Below are 17439 nucleotides of genomic sequence, written 5' to 3' on the forward strand. Positions count from 1 at the left end.
GCATGGTTAATATCGATCGTAGATGTTGTTCATGCTCTTCCTTGTTCTTGGAGTACACCAATATATCATCAATAAACACAATGACGAATTTATCTAGGTATGGCTTACACACACGGTTCATGAGGTCCATGAACACTGCTGGTGCATTCGTCAAACCAAATGGCATCACTGTAAACTCATAATGTCCATAGCGTGTTCTAAACGCCATCTTCGGGATATCAGCTTCTTTGACTCTCATTTGGTGATACCCGGATCTTAAATCAATCTTCGAATAGCAACTCGATCCTTGTAGTTGATCAAATAAGTCATCAATCCTCGGTAGCGGATACCGATTCTTGATTGTCAACTTGTTCAATTCTCTGTAGTCGATACACAACCTCATCGGCCCATCTTTCTTTTTAACAAACAAAACCGGAGCTCCCCAAGGTGAAGAACTCGGTCGGATGAATCCCTTGTCTAACAACTCTTGCAATTGACTAGATAACTCTTGAAGCTCTGAGGGTGCAAGTCTGTACGGTGCGCGAGCCACCTGTGCCGCTCCTGGCACTAAATCTATTCGAAACTCAACTTCTCGATGCGGTGGGAGACCGGGTAATTCCTCCGGAAAAACTTCAAGAAATTCCTTAACTATAGGAACGTCTTCGGGTCTCCTTTCATCAGGTACAATTTGGTTTACATTAGCCATAAATGCGATACATCCCTTTCTCACATATCTCTGAACTTTCAAGTAGTTAATGAGATGCAATTGTGAGTCATTCTTTTCTCCATAAATCATCATAGGTTCACCGTTAGCAATAGGAATACGAATAGCCTTTAGGTCACAGACCACCTCGGCTTTGTTATCAGCTAACCAGTCCATTCTAACCACAAGGTCAAAACTTTCCAGTTTAATAGGTATTACATCAATGCTAAAAGGCTTACCCTCTAATGTCAAAGTACAACCGCGATAAATCTTATCGGCTCTCATCAAGCTACCATTCCCTAGTTCTATGGAATACACGTTATCTAGGGGAGAAACGGGATTTTTAACATTGTGACAGACATCCTTAGATATAAAACTTTTATCAGCACCAGAGTCAAACAAAACATAAACAGGTTGATCATTGAGTGAAAACGTACCCGTGACTAGTTTCGGATCATCACGAGCTTCCGTAGAATTGATGTTGAATGCCCTGCCTTGAGCATTCCCATTGTTGTTGTTCTTAGGACAGTCTTTCTTGAAATAACCTGGTTGTCCGCAACCAAAATAGTTCTTACCATTACCAACATTGTTCGCATTGTTTGCAGTGTTGTTGTTGTTGAGGTTAACCTTACAATCTTTGGCCAAATGGCCAAACTTCTTGCACCGGTCACAAATTAGAACAGCACAGTTTATGGTGTGATGCTTGCCACACTTTTAACATTGTGGATTTTTGCCGTATAACCGGAGTTAGTTCCGGCGACCCCAGTTTCGTTGCGGTAAGTATCTTGCTTCTTGAATGGCTGTTGGTTAAAATTCTTATCTTGACCACCATTCCACTTCCTCTTACCATCATTGGACTTATTCTCATTCACTGTAGTACCCTTACCTCTCTGGGCAATCTGGTCCAATAACAAACTAGCCATGTCAATAGCTTCTTGCACGTTTGCGGGTTTAGAAGTAGTGACCCCGCCTTGAATATTCTCACTTAGACCTTCGATGTACAGTTCAACCTTTCGCTTCTCAGGAGTAACCATTTCAGGACACATTAGCACCAGCTCAAAGAACCTCTTGTTATAGGCGGTGAGATTATTGCCTACTAACTTCAATTCTCGGAGCTTGCGTTCCATTTTCTTAATCTCATTCCGTGAACAAAACTCCTATATCATTCTTTGCTTCAAAGTTTCCCAAGGTAGGGCATAAGCTTGATCATGACCCGGGGATTGAGCATAGTTGTTCCACCAGGTGAGCGCACTGTCCGACAGCGTGCCCGTAGCAAAACCTACTCGGTCATTATCATTACACCCGCGGATGCGGAAAACCGACTCAAGCTTTTCAAACCAACGAGTGAGACCAACTGGTCCCTCAGTTCCGTTAAAAGGATGCGGGTTACAACTAGTGAATGTCTTGTAAGAACATCCATTACGGCCTTGAGTGCCGTTCCCATTGGTGTTGCTAGAACCACCGCGATCATTGCTGTTGCGGCAGTTGTTGAATTCTCTCAGTAGTTCAGCACTCTCGGCCGCAATACCTTCAGCGACCAATCTCCTGATCTGAGCAGCGGTTGATTCCTTCGGAGGCATCTTCAACACAGAAAACACGCTAAGTCAGTGTCAAAACAACGCTATATGAAAATATACTAGCAACGGGTGTTGAAGACTAGTAAATAATAATAGTACGAAAAAATTCGTAAGTATTGAGAAGTAGTGTAAGTAGTATTAGTAGTGGTAGTAGTGATAGTAGTGATAGTAGTGATTGTAGTGATAGTAGTGACACTAGTGGTAATAGTAGTGGCACTAGTGTTATGTAGTGATAGCAATGGTAGTAGCACTAAGTAGTAACAATGAAATCATGGCAGTATCACAAAACACAAGTATTATAATCATACAATGTTACTAAATACAGAATATTACCGCATACAATAAAAGATAATAATCGTTAATAGCATAATCCACCATTATTATTATTACAATCCAAAAAGTAATAAACCAAATCCCAAAAGTAATAAAACCAAACAATAATCATAATGTGCTAGTAGCCCGATTTAAACACCCGGTAAGTCTTATGTAATCAAATAAAGAAAGGATGGTGGATGAAAAAGAAAAGAAAGCTCATGGTCGGATGACCCTTCACTTCCTCTTCTGTCGGGTACGGGAGGCAGGTCCATCATTCCTCGGCCTATCACGTTCTGCCTCCAACGCAGCAACCCTGGCAGTCAAGGCTGTTATCAATCGCTCCATGTCGAAGAACCTTGCTTCGGTCTCGTACATATAAGTGTGTATGGACGTAACCCTTGAGTCCAACCTGTCGAGATCATCAGGATGGGGGTATGTCCTCGCAACATCACTCAAAGCATTAACATGATCAATTACATTCCTGTTTCGATTAGTATGAATCAGATCCAACTCATAAAGATTAACGGGATAGTTAGGCATCTGGTGTGGAGCAGGTGCTGGTGCATGAGCAGGTGCATTGGCATCAGCCACACTTGAATTGCTGCTATTTCCGGAATTCTGCGACATATATCTCACAAGACCAGAACACATATAAAGCAGGTTAGCCAAACAAATAACGTTAGTCATAAAGTACTCATGTAATGACTAAGTTCCGGTCGTAGTCTAGATTCACTAAAGTGTCCTAATGACCAAATCAGACACACTAATGCAAGTCCTAGTTTCCCTACGAACCGTTAGCTCTGATACCATCTTTAACACCCCGCCAAATTACCATCTGACAGCGCGTTAATCAAGGTCCCACAGTTAACAGTTACGCCCTCTATATGAGACGTTTAAAGCAATCGCATTTAATTTTATTAAAAATTGACTTCAAAACATAAGTCAATAAACTCCAAAATAGAAACACTGTTGTGATCGTAACCACAAGCCAACAATATTTAAACAGTTACAAAAGTTTTAAATGCGAAAGTAATTAATGTTCTTTAAATAATATGCTGACTCCACGGCCAGACCATGCAGCAAACACAGCGGAAGTCTACCTCTTAAGGACCTGAGAATAAAACACGCAAAAATAGGTCAACAAATAATGTTGGTGAATCTACAGGTTTAAAGTAATGTAACAGTGTCTGAAAACAGTTATCATAAAAATAGTTTAATTTCCTTGACCACGAGATTTTACAAGTACAACTCCAAGTTGCAAAACGTTTGCATAATCTATGAGCACCTGAATACTAGCAATGACCCGAGTATAGAATCCACTATACCCGCCTTTACCTCATAAAATGTTATACACTTGTACGAGTGTCTTAATGTTCAAAGTAAATGCACCACAGTTTTTATAGCGGGTGAGGTTGTCAACCTAACGGACCCGTCCATCTAAATTGTGTCTACACCGATGGTATTTAAAGTATTCAAGCTAGAGGCTTTGTGTACAAACTCAATATGCATATATAGTACTCGTGTCAATACAAAAAGCATTTGTAAAAATGTAAGTAACAACAGCGTGTATTCTCATCCCTGAAAACATGTAAAAAGCGGGACTGTAGACTCACCTTGAATAAAGCTCGAATTGAAAAGTGGACAAATAACTTGTATGGTTTAGTGCCGAGTAATGCAACCTAGGTATACGTATTCAGGTTGGTCAACATATATATCTTAAGCAAATGTGGTTTCATAGTGTAAGTTGTCCTATTGCTCGACTCGACGCTTTTCAAAGTAAAAGTCAACATATAGTCAACTAGATCATGCAAGTCAAACAAAGTCAACCAAAGTCAAACCAAAAGTCAAACTTGGTCAAAGTAGTCAACTAAGGTCAACATCAGTAGGTTCATGTCAAATGTTGGTCAACATGTCAAACCTAAGTCAAAAAACACGTTTTAGGTCATACATGGTCAATTTCACAATTTCAGTTTATCGTTGTGCACAAAGTTCATGTACATGTAGCAAACTTAGCATATTATCTCATAGTACAAAATTCATGCAAACATGGAAAACTCCAGATCATAAGTATACTCAAAATTTATTCCAAAAAGTCTATCCAGGGTCTCATACGATAATTAAAAGTCAGGAATCAGAAGGGATATATTTATGGTTTGCCAAGTCAGTTTCTGACAGCGCACTGATTTCGTTTTGGCTATAACTGGAGCTAGGGACATGCAATTGATACAAGAACAGTGTCCATGGTTCAAGTACAAGCTAAAATAACACATATAAAAAATCGAGCAATTTTTGTTTAGCCAATTTGTACCGACTAACCGATCTTTACTGATCTATCAGTTTTGGACAGTAACTAGACATGTCAAATTATCAAACTTATAACTCATGGCAATTAACGTTTTCAGATGTTAACATGCAAATGAAATATGTCAAGGAACATATGAAATAACATAATCAAGAAGATCAAAGCCTCAATCAATTTCTAGTCCACTCTAGGTAATTATTTCTAGCATTAAAACAGTTTCGGTACACTTTAACGTATGAATCTTCGTTTAAACATATCGGGAGCATTACAAAAGCTTTTGATGCAATTCTTAAGTCTAACATGCATGATTTTTCACAAGAATTACAGTAGTACACTTTTCATTAGCTAATTCAATAAACACATATCTCAGAGAATTCGGATTTCAATTATAAACTAGTCAAAACTTCGATTTAGCATATCTTAAGCATACGGTAACGAAATCAAGTGAAATCAAAGCCTAAAGTTAATAGTTTTTTGAAAGCTAAACATCTAAACATGTTAAATGATTAGATCAAAAGTCAACTCTCATCAGATCCTTGAAATACAATTCGTTTTTCATGTAAACAATATCAATTGATCAAATTAACGACTAACAACGAGTAATAACACAATCAATTGAGCACTAGACTTGACTACACTATGTAATTGATTAAAATTAGATTTAATTGAATTGGGATAAGTGTAATTATACCTCAAAACACAATTTGTGTATACTAGCGCGTAGAGAACGACGATCGGAGCAAGATTGATCAACGAGTAAGAGCAAACAAGCAAGTTTGATGGTTGATTTGTGTGTGTGTGTTTGAAGTGAAGAAGAAGAGAGGGAGGAGGAATGAGCTGCACTCTTTTGGATGTATGATAGAATGAGAGTGTAATAATTGTCTAGACAATTATCTAGTTAGTCATTTAGTGCTTAAAACTAAAAGTCAACAAACATGAGCTTAAAACTAATAGTCAACATGCATGGGCCTAAAACTAATAGTCAACATGAATGGGCTACTCATGAGATCAATGATGATGATGTATGAGGTCATGGCCATGTGGCCTTGGGCTCGGGTCTCGGCTCGTTTTGCGTAAAAGCTTGTACTCGTGGTCCGTTTCAAGTGCCGTTTAGTCGTACTGAAGGCCCAGAACGCTAAACCGATCGTTAAAACGCTACCAAACGTTTAATTATTAAAAACCCAATAAATTAAATATTAAAAAAAAAGTTAATAATTAATAAATTAATTATTAAAATAAACCCGAGCGTTTCGTTGCTCGAAAAGCAGTTATCAAAACCGTATCGTTTTTATCGTATTTCTTTATCTGAAATGTTTATTCTCATTAATATCAACCCATATTAATTATTGTAACCCTCCAAGGATCAAGTATGTATTTATTACACATAAACGCATAAAATTCAAGTAATCGTCGTTAAATTAATTAACAGAAAGTTAACGGAAGTGACGGAAAAAGCAGGGTTGTTACAATAGAAACCACTATACCCGCCTTTACCTCATAAAATTTTATACACTTGTTCGAGTGTATCTAATGTTCAAAGTAAATGCACCACAGTTAATAATGTAGGGTGAGGTTGTCAACCTAACGGATCCGTCCATCTAAATTGTGCTTACACCGATGGTATTAAAAGTATTCAAGCTAGAGACTTTATGAACAAACTCAATATGCATATATAGTACTCGTGTCAATACAAAAGCATTTAATAATGTAAGTATAACAGCGCGTATCCTCATCCCTGAAAACATGTAAAAAGCGGGACTGTAGACTCACCTTTGAATAAAGCTCGGATTGAAAGACAAACGACTTGTACGGTTTATAGCAGAGTAATGCAACCTAAGTATACATATTTAAGTTGGTCATTAATTATGTCTTAAACAAATGTGGTTCCATAGTATAAGTTGTCTTATTGCTCGACTCGACACGTTTCAAAGTAAAAGTCAACATACAATCAACTAGTTCATGCAAGTCAAACAAAGTCAACCGAAGTCAAACTGAAAGTCAAACTTGGTCAAAGTAGTCAACTAAAGTCAACATCAGTAGGTACATGTCAAATGTTGGTCAACATGTCAAACTTAAGTCAAACAACACATTTTGGATCATAAATGGTCATTTTCTCAATTTTAGTTTATCGTTGTGCACAAAGCTCATGTACATGTAGCAAACTTAGCATATTATCTCATAGCACAAAATTCAAGTAAACATGGCAAACTCCATATCATAAGTATACTCAAAATCGATTCCAAAAAGTCTGGCCAGGGTCTCATACGATAATTAAAAGTCAGGAATCAGAAGGGGTACATTTGTAGTTTATCAAGTCAGTTTCTGACCGAGCACTGATTTCGTTTTGGCTATAACCGGAGCTAGGGACATAACACATATCAAAAGTTGAGCCATTTTTGTTTAGCCAATTTGTACAGTTTATTCGTGCAAGTTGAAGGTTCAGTTTTAAGCTCAATTCAGAAGTTACACAAAGTATGGCTCTATTGTGCCCAATGCATAAGGTTTCGGAGGTTGCAATAAACTGATTATATACCACATAACATATAAAGATTCATATCCCATAAGCATACATGCTATTTCAATAAACACAAACCACAGAGTATAACACAGAGAGAAAGTTGCAGATTCAATTCTAGTTTAGCTAGTCACATTCGCATGCAATTAGTCGAAGATCTAGATACAATTAGACTATGATATCTACATGAAAGGTGAAATACTTTTTGTGTACATTTCAAATATGCAAAGCTTTATACCCAGAAGTCAACACATTTTATCATACAAGGCAGTTTTCATGCAAGTGCTGTATAAATCCACTTTTACACTAATTCAAGCATATCTCGAGTTATACATAAGCAAACGACATGATATCATAGTGTAACTTGAGAGTTTTTAAATTATCTTTCCAGTGGTATAAGTTTCACAAGCCAATTCGTGGTCTATCAAACCCAGATTTCTGATTACACAACAAAAACACAACGTTAATTCAAATGGACATAACTTGATCATTCGGAAACGAAATCAAGCGAATCCAAAGCCTAAAATGTGACGATCGCTCCAAATCCATATGGACGAACACGTCATTCATTAATTTCATTGCGAGGTATTTGACCTCTATATGATACGTTTTGTAAACATTGCATTCTTTTGAAAAGGCATACCATAAATGAATATTTAATTCCAAGGTTTTCGACATCTGATGATTTCTACATATAGACAATCACCGTAAATAATAGTTTACAATAATTCTTCCGTTGACAATGCAGTCAAAATAGATACATGATGATGGTTTTGTGAATGCAACGTTTTCTTGAATAAAGCATGCAAGACTCCATGCACATAGCTTGTATAACATGTAAGCAAACAGCGGAAGACTTCTAGGGAACCTGGGAATAAACATGCTAACAAGTGTCAACACAAAGATTGGTGAGTTCATAGTTTTAATGTTGCGCATAATCTGTATATAAAGGTGAATCACAAGTTTTCAGTTGTTTCATCCAGAAACGTTTATCAAAATATTCTACAAGATTGAGCACCCTGGTAACTAAACTTAACGTATATATAATTTGTACTCTTTGTATAATCATCTTAATAATACACGCAAACCAACGTGTACGCTTCTCAAATAGCATACGTCCGTTAAAAGGCTAGTGCTCTAGCTCAGACAGGGATATCAAGCCCTATGGATCCATATACTACTACTCGCGCCCACCAGTTCTTATAACTGGCAGTTACTAGTTACCAAAGCTAAGGGATTTTCGGTTCAAACTCAGTGTAGAATTAAGTATGTACTTGTATCCATTGCGTTTTTAAAATAAAGTGCATGTATTCTCAGCCCAAAAATATAGATTGCAAAAGCAATTAAAAAAGGAGCAAATGAAACTCACCTTAGCAGCATATAAAGTCGTTCACCAAAATGTGATCGAAACTCGGATTACCAAATAATCGTAGATCTCAACCTAGAGAACATATATTGGTCAATAAATGTCTATCAAGCTAGGTCAGGTCATAGTGTATCACAATCCTAATGCTCGAGATCGACATACAAAAGTTATCCAAAGTCGTTTCAAAAAGTCAATTTTGACATTAGTTCAATAAAACGAGACATACCTTATATAAGGAGTCATTTATTCAGTTGATAATATTCAAAAATCCATTTTATCAATCTCGTAAACAAGTTGTTTAAATCTTAATTGCAGATTCAAAAGCAATTTCAATTAACGTTAATCATAATTCAGTTGATCATATCTTTTAATCCGTTCATCGAAATTATTCGATATCTAAATGAATAGTTATTGATTTTTCGTCAGCTTTCCAAAAACATGTATATCATATACCTTTTACCAGTAATATATGTTTTTAATTCATGATTTATTATAACTGTTTAACGACAAAATTTAGCATACAAGCATATATAAATATATATATACTCGAGCACTAGACATGGATACACAATTAATATATAAAAGATAAAATATGATTGCTTACGTATAAATATTGAGATTCAATATTGTAGGAAAGTACGTAGACGTAACGGAGATGATAAACACTAGATTTGATTCACAAATATACCCCCGAACATTACCCATAACCTCCTTAGCAATAACCCATAATTTCCTTAGCTCTATCCCGCTCGAAAACATATTTTGAAAGTGACACGCTCATGACCTCGTCGTAGTATTTTATGTATAATACTAATTAATAATAATACTACTAATAATATTAAGATTAATAATAATATTAATCTTAATAATAATAATAATAATAATAATAATAATAATAATAATAATAATAATAATAATAATAATAATAATAATAATAAATATAAATATAAATATAATATATATTGAGAGATAGATGCGAATACAGAAAAACAGAAACGTTCGATATTTATAGGACCAGACCTGTCCCACCTGCCCATGCGATCGCATGAGTTTTTAGTGTTTTTGCCATGCGATCGCATGGCCGCCTTTTCCGTTTTTGTTTGCTAGTTCGTCGACATCAAATAGTGTTACTGCAGCAAATAGTGTACTGTAGCAACAGTGTTTACTGTAGCAAATAGTGTGTACTGTAGCAATCACTGTAGCAAAGTTGTTTTCACTGCAGCAAAGTACGTGTTCACTGTAGCAAATAGTGTTTACTGTAGCAAATAGTGTTTACTGTAGCAAATAGTGTTTTACTGTAGCAAATAGTGTTTTACTGTAGCAAAGTCATTTTTACTGTAGCAAATAATGTTTTACTGTAGGAAAGTCGTTTTTACTTGTACATATATATATACATACATATAATTGTTCATGAATCGTCGAGAGTAGTCAAAGGTAATTGTATATATGAAACGGTTCTAAAATTTTGACACTCAATCTAACAGACTTTGCTTATCGTGTCGAAAACATTAAATCATTTAAAGATAAAGTTTAAATTTGGTCAGAAATTTCCGGTTCATCACAGTACCTACCCGTTAAAGAAATTTCGTCCCGAAATTTAAGTGAGGTCGTCATGGCTAACGATAAAAATGTTTTCATGACGGATATGAGTTGATAAATAGAATTTTATCACCGTTGAATTATATGGATAAAACAATCCGATTTCTCGAAGCGTATGAGAGAAGTTATCGTAAAAGAGTGAAATGAAAGAATAGAGATTCGTCTTAACTTTTGACGTAGTTACGATTGATTTCCGGAATTTAAGGAATTCATAATCTAAATAAGATTTGATTCTTCGAAATTTGCGAAAATTAGGATTTTCTTTGATTAAATGCGTAATCTGCCTCGATTGCTATGTCTGATATTTCGCTATAAATTGACCTCTTCCGTTTCATTTATTTTCACCACTCCTATAATCTTCTTTCTTATTTCATACATCTCAATAGATTGTGAAAATGCTTAATCCAGTTCTGATTCTTGATATTTTCCTGGCTATCGTATCCTTAATTCTTCTTTTTCATCTGCCACCAGAGGAAGTTATTTTCTTCTACTATTACCTTGGAGTTATAGTGTTTTTCATTCTCCCGTGTCTTTATATTGCTATACGCATTGATATACACGGTTTGTAATTTCGGGGTTGTTATCGGGCTTTATATTCTCCATTATATTTCGGAGCGTCATGCTTTCGTTTTCTCTTCCCGACCTTAAGTCAAGCGGATAATGGTCCAGAATTCGTAGGTATGAAGTTTCAGATGAACATAACTAATGTTCTAAGAAAGAAATGGTAATAGTACAATCTGACTTGTCAAATTACCAGAATACCTCGAAAAAGACCGAATCATTAAGAAAATATTTTCTTGATATTTTTAGAGATTATATAGAATGAAAGAGTTATGTAACATGGTTCATGATGAGGGTATGATTTGTGAACTTTTATCACTGTAGCAAAGTACGTTTCACTGTAGCAAATCGTGTTTTACTGTAATAAATAGTGTTTTACTGTAGCAAAGTCATTTTTACTGTAGCAAATAATGTTTTACTGTAGAAAAGTCGTTTTTACTTGTACATATATATATACATACATATAATTGTTCGTGAATCGTCGAGAGTAGTCAAAGGTAATTGTATATATGAAACGGTTCTAAAATTTTGAGACTCAATCTAACAGACTTTGCTTATCGTGTCGAAAACATTAAATCATTTAAAAATAAAGTTTAAATTTGGTCAGAAATTTCCGGGTCATCACAGTACCTACCCGTTAAAGAAATTTCGTCCCGAAATTTAAGTGAGGTCGTCATGGCTAACAATAAAAATGTTTTCATGACAGATATGAGTTGATAAATAGAATTTTATCACCGTTGAATTATATAGATAAAACAATCCGATTTCTCGAAACGTATGAGAGAAGTTATCGTAAAAGAGTGAAATGAAAGAATAGAGATTCGTCTTAATTTTTGACGTAGTTACGATTGATTTCCGGAATTTAAGGAATTCATAATCTAAATAAGATTTGATTCTTCGGAATTTGCGGAAATTAGGATTTTCTTTGATTAAATGCGTAATCTGCCTCGATTGCTATGTCTGATATTTCGCTATAAATTGACCTCTTCCGTTTCATTTATTTTCACCACTCCTATAATCTTCTTTCTTATTTCATACATCCCAATAGATTGTGAAAATGCTTAATCCAGTTCTGATTCTTGATATTTTCCTCGCTATCGTATCCTTCATTCTTCTTTTTCATCTGCCACCAGAGGAAGTTATTTTCTTCTACTATTACCTTGGAGTTATAGTGTTTTTCATTCTCCCGTGTCTTTATATTGCTATACGCATTGATATACACGGTTTGTAATTTCGGGGTTGTTATCGGGCTTTATATTCTCCATTATATTTCGGAGCGTCATGCTTTCGTTTTCTCTTCCCGACCTTAAGTCAAGCGGATAATGGTCCAGAATTCGTAGGTATGAAGTTTCAGATGAACATAACTAATGTTCTAAGAAAGAAATGGTAATAGTACAATCTGACTTGTCAAATTACCAGAATACCTCGAAAAAGACCGAATCATTAAGAAAATATATTCTTGATATTTTTAGTGATTATATAGAATGAAAGAGTTATGTAACATGGTTCATGATGAGGGTATGATCTGTGAACTTTTAGCAATGTAGCAAAGTACGATTTCACTGTAGCAAATAGTGTTTACTGTAGTAAATAGTGTTTTATTGTAGCAAAGTCATTTTTACTGTAGCAAATAATGTTTTACTGTAGGAAAGTCGTTTTTACTTGTACATATATATATATATATACATACATATAATTGTTCATGAATCGTCGAGAGTAGTCAAAGGTAATTGTATATATGAAAAGGTTCTAAAATTTTGAGACTCAATCTAACAGACTTTGCTTATCGTGTCGAAAACATTAAATCATTTAAAGATAAAGTTTAAATTTGGTCAGAAATTTCCGGGTCATCACATAAAATCAATAGTTTTTCGCAAGGAATCTAATTAACACATAATATCATGCATTTGAAAAACTTAAATTTACTGATCAAGCAATAACAAATTCGGTTTTAAACCCTAACGCATCAAACGATCAAATTAACGATAACGATTAACATGTACGCGTATAGACTTAAGCAATTGACAACATAACTATGAAATATTAATAAAAATCAAATTTTTAAGATTAGGGTTTAGCTAATTATACCTTTAATCGCGAAAAGAATTACACACACGCGTAGAGGATGAAGGGAATTACAACGTTTGTTCTTGAGGTTTGATCAAAAAGTGAAAAATTAGGGTTATAGGATGGTGATGGTGGTCGACGAATAGGAGAGGGGAGGGAGGAGTCGACTGCTAAGAGGGTTGGAAAAATAATAAGCAGTTTAGGTTTACTAGTCCATATATAGTTAGGTCAAATACCACTAATTACAATTAAGTCCCTCAATTAAGCCAACAATTAACAAAATAAGGGGAGTGGGGAAGGGGTCGGCCGAATATGGCCCAATTGGGTACTCCCGGGCTCGTGTTTTGCAATTCCTTGTACTCGTGGCTCGTTTCAAGTGCCGTTTAGTCGTACCGAAGGCCCGGAACGCTAAACCGATCGTTAAAACGCAACCAAACGTTAATTTATTAAAAACCCAATAAATTAAATATTTTTAAAAAGTTAATAATTAATAAATTAATTATTAAAATAAACCCGAGCGTTTCGTTGCTCAAAAAGCAGTTATCAAAACCGTAACGTTTTTATCGTATTTCATTATCCGAAATATTTATTCGTATTAATATCAACCCATATTAATTATTGTAACCCTCCAGGGATCAAGTATGTATTTATTACACATAAACACATAAAAGTCAAGTAATCGTCATTAAATAAACTAACGGAAGGTTAACGGAAGTAACGAAAAAAGCAGGGTTGTTACAGCCGTGTTCCCCTCTGTAAATACACAACGCTACGTTAAATATGAATACGCAGCCCGAAAGCCCCAGCCGCAACGCGCTGGCCGGTCCGGACTAGTTATTACTATATTAACTATTACACAAAAATGGCGAATAGTAACCAGGGGCATTTTCGTCCTTTCACTTTTTTAATTTTTTTTTTTAACTTTTTTCTTCCTTTTCCCAAATAAAGCCCCCCAACTTTGTTCAAAAAATAAAACCAACCCCCCAAACAGGGGGTAAAGTGTCAAATAATTATTTTCATAAAAAATCTTAACTAAACTCCACCCAAATATTCAACGGGTCATATCTTCTCGCTCGCAACGAGTTAAATTTTTCCGACAACATCGTTAAACTCGAAATAATTTTAGGAACACAAACAGTAACTATAGGCAAAACGAACGCTTTTTAAAAAACGATAAATATTTGATGTACTTTTCATACATGTTGATTTTGCGTTAAATTTTTAAAAGTCGAAAATTCCATAGCGAAACGCGGAGATATAAAATAACATTTAAATATTTGACGGGTTATATCTTTTAGTTCGATTCGAGTTGCGCTTCAACGACATGATAGTTAGCCACGAAATAATTTTACAAACTAAACACAATCAAATACATTGAAAATCGAACCCCCGGCGCGAAGCGAGGGTTCGATAACTAGTTTACTCCTATTAGTAAAACAGACCATTACATAAATTAACAGTCATATAGATAAATAATGAAAAGTATGTGATGAACATAATCTTTCAGGGGTTGGAGTGAAAATTATGTAAAAAAGCTTTCTGATCCGTAGAAATAAAAAAATATTATGTGTTGTACTATTTTGATTTCCAAAAATATTGTGGTTATCAGCAAAAAAATAAGATCCACTCCAACTCCTACAAAACTGTAACAATCCAGCTGGAACAACCCTTTCGACAATAATTCACACAAAAGAACATACACTAATTACATAAAGACCCTACTATATTCATTTCTATCCACTTTGGGTCCTTGTGTTTCCAACATTTATACTTCAAATTACTTCATCATTTATCATTTATACGTTAATAATTAATAATTAATAATTAAATATTAAATTACTGTTTTATGCTTCATACTAATCTTCGGAATGGAGATGTAAAATAAACTTCAGAACAAAAGAACTAAAATATCAATCTTTTGTGAGCTAATTAAAAAAAAGAGCGAACAATCTTTTTTTAATAGCAAAAGAAATATTATATAACCAAAAAAACAAATAAGTAACTAGAAAAAAATTACAAGGAGTCCGTCGAATTTAATAACCACAACAATCAATTAATCCTATCTTTTTTGAATCTAACGTCAGTTAAAAGCCGTTACATGAGATATCTTTAGCTGTTGCGAAATCTCTAAATGTTTCTTAAGCAAGCGATCGAAATAGTCTATACTATCTAAGTAGCCAACAAACACTTGATATTGACAGAATTAATATACGACAAACACTTGATATTGACAGAATTAATAAATCGTATAGCTCAACATGTACAACATATAAGTTCAAGAGTCCATCATTTTCTAAAATCAGTTAGTGATAGAGGGACTTCTCCTTAGACTTATATGCATACATTTGTTATGTCTCATGGCCGATGTGGTATAACTTCCCAACACGCCCCTCACATCGAGGCGTGGAACGATTGTAGAGATGGTGGCACGATAGAGGCCTGACTCGATCTCTTTGTAGCGGCGGCGGCACACACATGGGGGTCTGACTCGGACTCGCTTTGTAAAACCGCTTACCTGAGCTCTGATACGATGACAGAATTAATAATTCGTATAGCTCAACAACGTGTACAACATATAAGTCCAAGAGTCCATCATTTTCTAAAACCAATTGGTGATAGATGGACTTCTCCTTAGACTTATATGCATACATTTGTTTTGTCCCATGACCGATATGTGATAACTTCCCAACAGATATCTTTAAAAGGTAAGAAAACTAATTATAAATGTTTTAAATTTCTCTTCTTTTTTTTTTAAAGCAATAAAATTTATAAACATAATTTGATCTTTTTTTAAGACAAGTTGTCGGCGTCACCCATATGGGACTTAACCACCTTTCCTGAGGGGTGGGCGGACCGAATTTGAATTCTGAATGAATCCGGGAGAAAAAAAAAATACTTTAATCGAACCATTAGGGAAAGCATGTGTGATGACCCGTCCAAATCCATTTAGACGAATACATCATTCATTGATTTCATAGTGAGGTTTTGACCTCTATATGATACGTTTTGTAAACATTGCATTCTTTTGAAAAGGCACACCATAAATGAATATATAAATTCAAGGTTTTCGACATCTGATGATTTCTACGTATAGACAATCACCGTATATAATAGTTTTTAACAATACATCCGTTGACAATACAGTCAAATAAGATACATGGTGATGATTTTGTGAATGCAAAGTTTTCTCGAAAAAAGCATGTATGACTCCATGCACATAGCTTGTATAACGTATAAGCAAACAGCGGAAGACTTCTAGGAACCTGAGAATAAACATGCTTAAAAGTGTCAACACAAAGGTTGGTGAGTTCATAGTTTTAATGTTGCGCATAATCTGTATATAAAAGTGGATCACAAGATTTCAGTTGTTTCATCCAGAAACGTTTATCAAATTATTCTACAAGATTGAGCACCCTGATAACTAAACTTTAACGTTATAATAAGTACCCCTGTTTTAACATACATGCAACCAACATGTACAATACACGCAATCTAACGTGTACTAAACTCAAATAGTATACGTCTGTTTTATAGTTCAGGCTAGGGTTTCTATACCTGGAACAGACGGGGATGTCAAGCCCTATGGATCCATATATAACTACTTGCGCCCACCAGTTCTTATAACGGGCAGTTACTAGTTACCAAAGCTAAGGGATTTTCGGTTCAAACTCGGTGTAGAATTTAGTATGTACTTGTATCCATTGCGTTTAAAATATAGTGCATGTATTCTCAGCCCAAAAATATAAATTGCAAAAGCAATTAAAAAGGGAGCAAATGAAATTCACCTTAGCAGCACATAAGGTCATTCACCAAAATGTGACCGAAACTCGGAATGCAAACTAACCGTAGATCTCAACCTAGAGAACATATGTTGGTCAATACATGTCTAACAAGCTAGGTCGGGTCATAGTGTATCACAATCCTAATGCTCGAGACCGACATGCAAAAGTTAACAAAAGTCATCTCAAAAGTCAACATGACCCAATATAATCTTTAAATCTATACATGTTTATTAACATAGTATAAGTCTTGATAATTGAACGAATTTATAGTCTATCAAACTCAAAGTATTATTTATTTCAGGAGCTATATTATATTTGAATTATCACGGCAATCGAAAATATTTTATTATTTCACATAGTTTTCCAATACTTGTAAAATCAGATTATAGTATTTATAAAGCTTTAAAACATGATAAGACAGTCAACTTTGACAATTGTTCAACGAGACGTGCCTTATATAAGAATTCATTTACTCGACTAATAATATTTGGAAATTCAATTTATCAATCTCATAAACAAGTTGTTTAAATATCAATTTACAGTTTCAAACACAATTTCAATTAATATTAATCATAATTCAGTTGACCATAACTTTTAATCCGTTTCTCGAAAACACACGATTTCTAAATGAAAAGTTATTAATTTTTCGACAGCTTTCCAACGACATGCATAT

Source organism: Rutidosis leptorrhynchoides, chromosome 8, assembly GCF_046630445.1.
Source record: "Rutidosis leptorrhynchoides isolate AG116_Rl617_1_P2 chromosome 8, CSIRO_AGI_Rlap_v1, whole genome shotgun sequence".
In the NCBI taxonomy this organism is placed as follows: domain Eukaryota; kingdom Viridiplantae; phylum Streptophyta; class Magnoliopsida; order Asterales; family Asteraceae; genus Rutidosis; species Rutidosis leptorrhynchoides.